This window comes from Salvelinus sp. IW2-2015, linkage group LG5 (assembly GCF_002910315.2).
Source record: "Salvelinus sp. IW2-2015 linkage group LG5, ASM291031v2, whole genome shotgun sequence".
Classification (NCBI taxonomy): Eukaryota; Metazoa; Chordata; class Actinopteri; order Salmoniformes; family Salmonidae; genus Salvelinus; species Salvelinus sp. IW2-2015.
Window position 1 is genome coordinate 30,741,511 of NC_036844.1, and position 8,432 is coordinate 30,749,942.

General features: G+C 40.6%; 1 pseudogene; it reads right to left on the reverse strand.

Moving 5' to 3' along the window:
* Positions 1-3,206, reverse strand: part of LOC139027719 (translation initiation factor IF-3, mitochondrial-like) — a 9,508-nt pseudogene extending 6,302 nt beyond the window's left edge.
* Positions 3,207-8,432: the final 5,226 nt, after the last annotated feature.

Below are 8,432 nucleotides of genomic sequence, written 5' to 3' on the forward strand. Positions count from 1 at the left end.
TCATCAGATGATCATGTGCAAGAAGAGATACTGGTGTGCAAAAGAGCAGAAAAGTAAATAAATAAAAGCAGTATGGGGGTGAGGTAGGTAAATTGGGTGGGTAGTTATACAGATGGACTATGTACAGCTGCAGCGATCGGTTAGCTGCTCGGATAGCAGATTTTTAAAGTTGTTTGAGGGAGATAGAAAAGTCTCCAACTTCAGAGATTTTGCAATTCGTTCCAGTCGCAGGCAGCAGAGAGAACTGGAAGGAAGAGGCGTCCAAATGAGGTTTTAGCTTTAGGGATGATCGTGAGATACACTGCTGGAGCGCGTGCTGCGGGTGGGTGTAAGCCATCGTGACCAGTGAACTGAGATAAGGCGGCACTTACTAGCATAGCCTTGTAGATGACCTGGAGCAGTGGTCTGACGACAGAACTGTAGCAGAGGGCCAGCCGACTAGGGCATACAGGTCGCAGTGGTGGGTCGTATAAGGTGCTTTAGTAACAAAACGAATGGCACTGTGATAAACTGCATCCAGTTTGCTGAGTAGAGAGTTGGAAGCTATTTTGTAGATGACATCGCCGAAGTCGAGGATGCGTAGGATAGTCATGTTTTACTAGGGTAAGTTTGGCGGCGTGAGTGAAGGAGGCTTTGTTGCGGAATAGAAAGCCGATTCTTGATTTGATTTTGGATTGGAGATGTTTGATATGAGTCTGGAAGGAGAGTTTGCAGTCTAGCCAGACACCTAGGTACTTATAGATGTCCACATATTCTAGTTCGGAACCGTCCAGGGTGGTGATGCTAGTCGGGCGTGCGGGTCAGGCAGCGAACGGTTGAAAAGCATGCATTTGGTTTTACTAGCGTTTAAGAGCAGTTGGAGGCCACGGAAGGATGTTGTATGGCATTGAAGCTCGTTTGGAGGTTAGATAGCACAGTGTCCAAGAAGGGCCGAAGTATATAGAATGGTGTCGTCTGCGTAGAGGTGGATCAGGGAATCGCCCGCAGCAAGAGCAACATCATTGATGTATACAGAGAAAAGAGTCGGCCGAGAATTGAACCCTGTGGTACCCCCATAGAGACTGCCAGAGGACCGGACAACATGCCCTCCGATTTGACACACTGAACACTCTGTCTGCAAAGTAGTTGGTGAACCAGGCAAGGCAGTCATTAGAAAAACCGAGGCTACTGAGTCTGCCGATAAGAATATGGTGATTGACAGAGTCGAAAGCCTGGCCAGGTCGATGAAGACGGCTGCACAGTAATGTCTTTATCGATGGGGTTACGATGTCGTTTAGTACTTGAGCGTGGCTGAGGTGCACCGTGACGGCTCGGAAACCGGATTGCACAGCGGAGAAGGTACGGTGGGATCAGATACGGTGTAATTGTCCAGAGCTTGCGTCAGGAATCCGGTGATGTGGTAGAGAAAAAGCAGTCCTATATGCTCTGGGTTGATATCGCGCTTGCAGACTGGCAGGTATTGGCCCGGTATTGAAGCTGGCTGTGTCCGAGTTGAGGGTGAAGACCGCAGCAGTGGCTAACTGACTACTAGCTAGTAGCTAGTTATCTGGCTAGCTTCTGCTTGGGGTTACGGTTCTAAAGTATAAAAAAAATAGCAGGTCCGTAACCACATTGGGTGAGGCGGAATGTAGGAATGTATATTCAGTTCCTAGATGGAAAGTGAAATTAAAATATATACGAAATGTATACGAAAAATACGAAGACTATTTACTATTTACTATTTACACGCGACAGGACAATACAGGACAATACAAACACACGTCCGACTGCTACGCCATCTTGGATCTGACACGGTGCTTTTTATCCAGCCAATTCTGGACCTGCCGCAGTTTGGTTAGAAGATCATGGTTACCAATGTCAGAGGAAAATGTGAGATCCTTTACCTGCACAGGGCCTCGGTATGGGTAGTAGTTTTTGTTCTTATTTTAGATCCGAGGGGTATACTACAAAGCAGGTTCAATGAGTTAGCCAGCTAACTTCGATAAACAACCAGAAGTAACTGGATTTGTTGGGGTTCATTAATTAAGAAAGCTAAACTCTATTTTCTTTTGGTTGTTGAGTCAAAGGCCATGCCCATTTCAAGCTTACCTTTCCAAAAAATAAAGTTATTTCATAACATAGCTGACTAACTCATTGAACCTGCTTTGTAGTATATACACCACTGTGTTTTATATCAAAATGTGGGTTGGACTTCGCTGTCCGTGAGACAAGAACAACATGCTCTCGTGTTTGTCTATAAAGAACTTCTGAATAACTACCTTCTTATTTATCATCACTCATCAATATTAGAATTATAATTCCTAAAACCATGTCTCAATCATGGATTACACTTGAGGCCCATGCGATTTCCTCAGAGTTGGGTATGGCTGCCGTTTCCTGTTATGCTCCTTGCCTATGGAATAGCCTGCAGACTAAACTTAAACTTGAGACTTGTTGCCCATGCCCATTTTAAATATTTGTTGCCCATTTTAAATATTTGTTGCCCATTTTAAATATTTATTGGAGGATTTTTATTTTTGTATCGCTTGTAACTGTTTCGGGTAATGCAAGTTCTTGTGCTGTTAGGGGAATAACCTATGTGTAAATGTAATAATCTGTTGCTGTATTTTTTTGTGTTATGTGATCGTTTTGTTTGTCTTATGTAGTTTCTTAATCATTGTATCTAAACTGTATGTGTAAACATGTATGCGCAGGGCCCTGCTGTAAAAGAGACCTTGGTCTCAGTCTGTGTTCCTTGTTGAAATAAAGGTATAATAAAATAATTATAATATCCCTCTTATAGGAAAAAAGGCATTTAGAGAATTCAGATACAACCACTGTGTGCAAGGTAGAGATGTACATGTGTCTGGTGTAAAACAGTGGTTGTATATGCTAAATATTACACACCTGTCTTGGCTTTCTGTTTCTCACCGAGTTTGAGCTGCTCCTCGTGGATATGTTTGCCCGTCATTAGACGGGTGGATCTTTTGTTTTCGTTGAGGCACCAGTTTTAGCCCATTCTCGTCCATCAGTCTGAGGACATCAACTCGATGCATGGTAACCATGTTCTCTCCAGTCTCACTAATCACCTGCAGGTGGCGCTGGTGGATCTTCCGGCCAAGACTGCCAATGGCACGGGCTCGGGGATCCTGCTTCTTCTTGTAAGGCACCTGCCCTTCTCCAGCTTCATCTACTGTGTTGGACAGTGGAGACCATCCAAGACAACGGTGCAGTTACACATTTCCATTGTATGATAGGAGCCCAGACCCAGAGGCTATTCTCCAGGAGCTGGGAGTACCACCACAGACCCCTCTAGGTGCATGGCAGAGATACCACCTCAGACAAGCACTAGGCATTATGGGCCTATTATGAGAGTGGTTTACAAACGTGAACAGGTTACTAGGCATATTGCCACAAGAAATAAGCTATGTTTACAAGCCAGAAAATGCATGGGAAGGTCCATCGACAACTCTCCTAGTTGACAAACATGGAAGTCTGGCTAGCTACAGCTAGCTAACAACGTTTGACAGGGAGAATTAGCAGCCTGTACGAATACATAGAGAGAAGGCACGAGACAATCAGCTTCCAGATCGAACAACAGGAACAAATACGTTGTTTTGTTTTTTAAAGTAGCTTTTATATTGTATATTATTTTAAATTCGTTTTCGCATTGCCTTACGAGAGGCATTCTTTTCCATACTGAATGAAAATGGGGTCCTGTCTCCTTAACGGTTTTTGGCGCAGCATGATGACATTGTCGCAGAATGAATGATGATCTTTCTGTATTCATTTTGTAGTTTTCTTTATTAGACGTCGTTGGAGTCACTTTCTTATTATGTTGATAGCTAAACTTGGGCTATAATTAATAATGGATAGGCCACTGGCACTGGGGTACGATAGACTAGGCTACAGCTGCTGTTTATATTAGCCTGATCATGGGCTAGACTAATAGTTATCAAATGGTTTTCTAAGCAAACCTTGTGATTCCACATCTAAGTTTGATTTTGAATAGGCCTAGTCATTTGAAGGCAATTGGTCTTTCAAACGAAAGAACAAATCTCATTGACATGGCATATATTTTAAATAAATTCCATTCATTTGGCAGACAATCGAAGATATAATGACATAAAGGAACTGAAATAAAAGCGGGGTCTTTAAAACAGACCAGTGCAAGCGTAGTGCACGCACGGGTCAGCTTTCGCTCGCTCATCTGAACGTAACTCGGGTTGACACAGTTTGACCCGTCAATACCCTACTCTGCCAGTCTTTGTTTTGCACTTTCTTTCATAAGCACTACATTTTAGCCTTTATATTTAGCCAATTTGATGTTATATGCTCATGTTTATCAATACCCTACTATCTATTTTATATCCTTACTTTTTTTTCTCCATGTGTTGTTGATTTATTTAATCATAGGAACTTGATATGTTCAGTGGGGCCTTTATTTAAAGAGTCCCTTTTATGTGTTTAATGTACTCTGCTAGAGATTAGTGAGGGGAAAAAGCTGACTGATAAACAAAGGTGCTTTTCTATAGCTCTCAGAGGAGAACACTTTGAAAGGAGGAGGCGGTCATGTTTTTGTTTATATTGCTTTGGATGTTTGCAAACATTGTCAGCCTATTTGCTAAATTAGCCTATATTTTCTTCCTAGAATTCCACTGGGTAATGATCTGGATTGTAATTTCTGACACATACTTGAAGTCTGCAGTGATAGACTCATTGTCAACAAAGTTTTCGAGATGTTCAGTGGGCTCTGCGGTGTGGGGTTATCCCCTGCCCAGGCCTTGGTCTATAGAAATAGTAAATCGAGAGATTTTACAGTCAGATGAGCAGCAATAGATTAATTTGTTTAACGCTGCCTGGTACAAAGAGAGTCTAATCTTCGCTTTCTTCAATGGCTTTAACCTCAATGTCAGAGAGCGGAGCAACGTCTTGGAGACCCGTCTCTCGAAGGCGCACGCAGTGTCACCTGCCCAGCCACAGGTGCACCCCCTTCACTTAGGCTGCTTCTCAATGTTTTAGCTGCAGGAAATGCAAAAAAGCATAGGTCAGAGGTTGCAGGGGAGGCGGTTGCTATGTTATAGCCTGGTTTGAGGATAAGAAAGCGAGTGCTCGTTGGTGGGTCGTGAGAGAGGAGAATAGAGGCAGCGCTTGAGAAAGCTTTGGGGCTTCATTTGTTACAGAAAACACAAAAAAAGACTCAAAGTTAAAAAAGAGACCTCTGACATAGAGTGAAATGTCTCTGTCACTCAATGCTGTGTTTCTTATGTGTGTGGGGGTGGGGGGTGAGTGTGAGTGTGTAGCCTGGAGCCTGGAGGGCAAGGGGTGTTGGAAATAAGCTACATTGCACTTTTTGTATAGTTATGAGTTCTTGTCTTGAAGGCATGTATCTGGAGGAAAAACAAAACTTAAACACTTATCGGTTTGCATGCTCTGTTTCACAATGATAATTTGAGGCCTCAATCTCCAAAGTTGTATATCCTTTCTACAAACCAAACCGTGCATTTGTATAGACCTCTAAGTCTGGTAACCGTGTGGAACTTATTAGGAGCCTATAAGCATTTTATGATGAGGAACATAATAGGAGGCCAATTGCATATAGGCTGTTTGCAGTGCTGTGGTGTCTGGGCAGCTAAACAACATAATGATTGAGCTCCACCATTCAGCAAGCTGGGCAATGGTCAAAATGTAGAGAAACGTGGGGGTACTAACTGCCAATGTTAAAGAGAGGCCTATTTAAATATAATTCTTTAAAGGGGAATCTGAACAAAAAAAGTGCGTCGTTTGCGAGTAGCAGGTGGATGATTGTACACGGTTGACTGACTGGAAAGAAAGATGTGCTCCCCGAAAGAGCATTCATGGTGGAGAACGCGAGCTTCCTCATTTCCTAATTAGCGCACAAATTCTGGCACCCTGCGTTGCGGCGACACCCCAACAAAAAGGTAAGTTACCACAAGGGAACTTTTCTGTATCCTCTCAAAAGAGACTGTAACAATTCAACACAATGTTTCTTTTACATCTTTCTTTTGGTCTTCATCCCATTGGGCTTCTATGGGTGAGTCTGGTTTTCCCAAGGACAAACCTTCAACCATGTTTCTGCAAATATACAGAGATGCAGCCAGGCTGTGGTGCTGTCTAGCAACTGAATGAGTTGCTGATCAAATGAAACGTAGCATAACCCGCCCCCACCTCTCTCTTGCAATTTATGTCTCAATTAATTAATACATTGCAAAAACATTTGTAGGTCTCTATAGCTTAGGCTACAGTAAATGGTAATGATTGTTATATCCTTCTTGATTTGCATTTTTTATTCACTTTTCAATCGAGTTATTCCCTTTGTCGACCTAATAATCCACCATTCAACGGATTAGTCTAGTTTTAGAACTAGACTATTCTCACTTGCGTCTATCAATTCCATAATCATTTATATTTTATTGTATGTTTAGTGATCAGAAGTTGAGAAGGTTTGAAGCCACATGAAACAGGTCAACAATGTCTTAATATTTATGTTTAACTATACATGTCAGTATAAAACCTATAGTCTATTATTACTGTAAAATTATTATTCTAAGTAATGATGTAGGCTAATGATTTAGAAAATAATTTATATTATGCCGTAGTCACTCTCTTGTTCTTCTGTGCTGCTATGCTACATGTAAGCTATGTACTGTACCTGCAGGTACAGAACAAACACACCTAACTCATTTATTATTGATGTGTATACACGGCTCATCTGAAAAAGAGACCGTGGTCTCAGCATGACTCCCTGTGAAAATAAAGTTAAAATAAAAATGTAAAATATATATATTGTATTGAAAGGAAACTCCAAAAAACAGTTCGTTTACATAGCTGTTATTAGGCTACGCTTGTAAGTACATTGTAACAATTATTGTTATGATGCATTGTTACATTGTACTTGTCAATAACCCTGATTAGACAACCAACCCACTTGTAGTCTACTTAAAAAATAACAATGACAGTAGTAGGAATATTGTCTATTCTACATTTTGTCCAAATTCTGTTCTACTGTATGTACTGTTTATTCATACAGGTAGTTTAATTACACAAGAAACCTAGGATATATCAGAGATGGAATTTAAGTTCAGAAATGATTTACATTATTTGCGTGATGTTCAGACTTGGTACAAGTATTTTAATCCACTAGCCTGTCCTATGTATTCATGTAACACAATAAATTCACACAAACTGTCCTCATGTACTATATGATTTAACGTGTATAATGATTTACACCATACTCAACATGTTCAGATGGTTATGCATTGTGATATACTTGAGCAATTTATTACAAATTAAACAGTCACTTCTTAATTAAGCAAATATAAATAAGCTTCAAACAATTGTGGTTGAGACAAATTGTCTTGGGAAATGTCACAAATCATCATATACCTCAATGTTTTGTAGAAAACTGACAAAACAAGTGTCCAGATGTGAATTTATGAGCCATAAAATGAACCAATTTCAGAAACTATTATTGTCACTTACCACAATAGTTATTTTGACTTTATAGTTACTCAAATGGTCATTTTATTTAGCACCACCGCACCACAACAAAATGTAACAAGATATATGAATTTGCATTTGCATTACAGTTTATCAACTTTCTATATTCATACCACTAGATAGATGTTGAAATTTGTCTCAGAAAAACTCCTGGACTGTTAAAAACCTCCAGGGTGTTTTTTCAGAAAAAAAGATTCTCCTGACATTGTCTATGTGCACTCTCACTTCGGTGTGTTTTCTAGGTGTTTTTAATTCAAATAAAATCAAGGCTAATGCTTCATTAGCAGTTATTTTTACATAATGATCATCATGATGTTAACGCAATTACCAGGCTCTCAGTGTACAGGGTGTGAAAGGTATAATTACCCTGTAGCATGCTGGGAAATAGTTGGAGGTGTCTTTGGGCAGGTGGTCCGGGAAAAGGGAGTCACGCACAGGGTATGCCGAGGCAGGCAATTACTGGATAAATTTCACTTTAATAAATGTTGAGCTACATTTGGAAATGCAGAAAACAGAGCTTGCTGCCTAATGGGTGCTGCACTGAATCCACTTGAACAAGGGAATGATCTGAAAGAGGGTTTAATTAACACAAGCTACATGATCCAGAGAGGGACAGACATAATGTTAGAGTGAGGGGGAGAACGCTACAGGGATAATGTGAAAATTAGAGTAGGAGAGGGAGGGAGGGAGGGAAGGAAGGAGGACGCGAGAGATATGAAGGTGAGCATAATGTTTTGTACCACCTGTTTTCACTCGTTTATAATCCCACACGCTCATATTTGACATAGACTTACATATCAATGACACACACATACAGAACCAGTCAAAAGTTTGAATGCACGTACTCATTCAAGGGTTTTTCTTTATTTTTACTATTTTCTACATTGTATAATAATAGTGAAGACATCAAACTATGAAATAACACACATGCA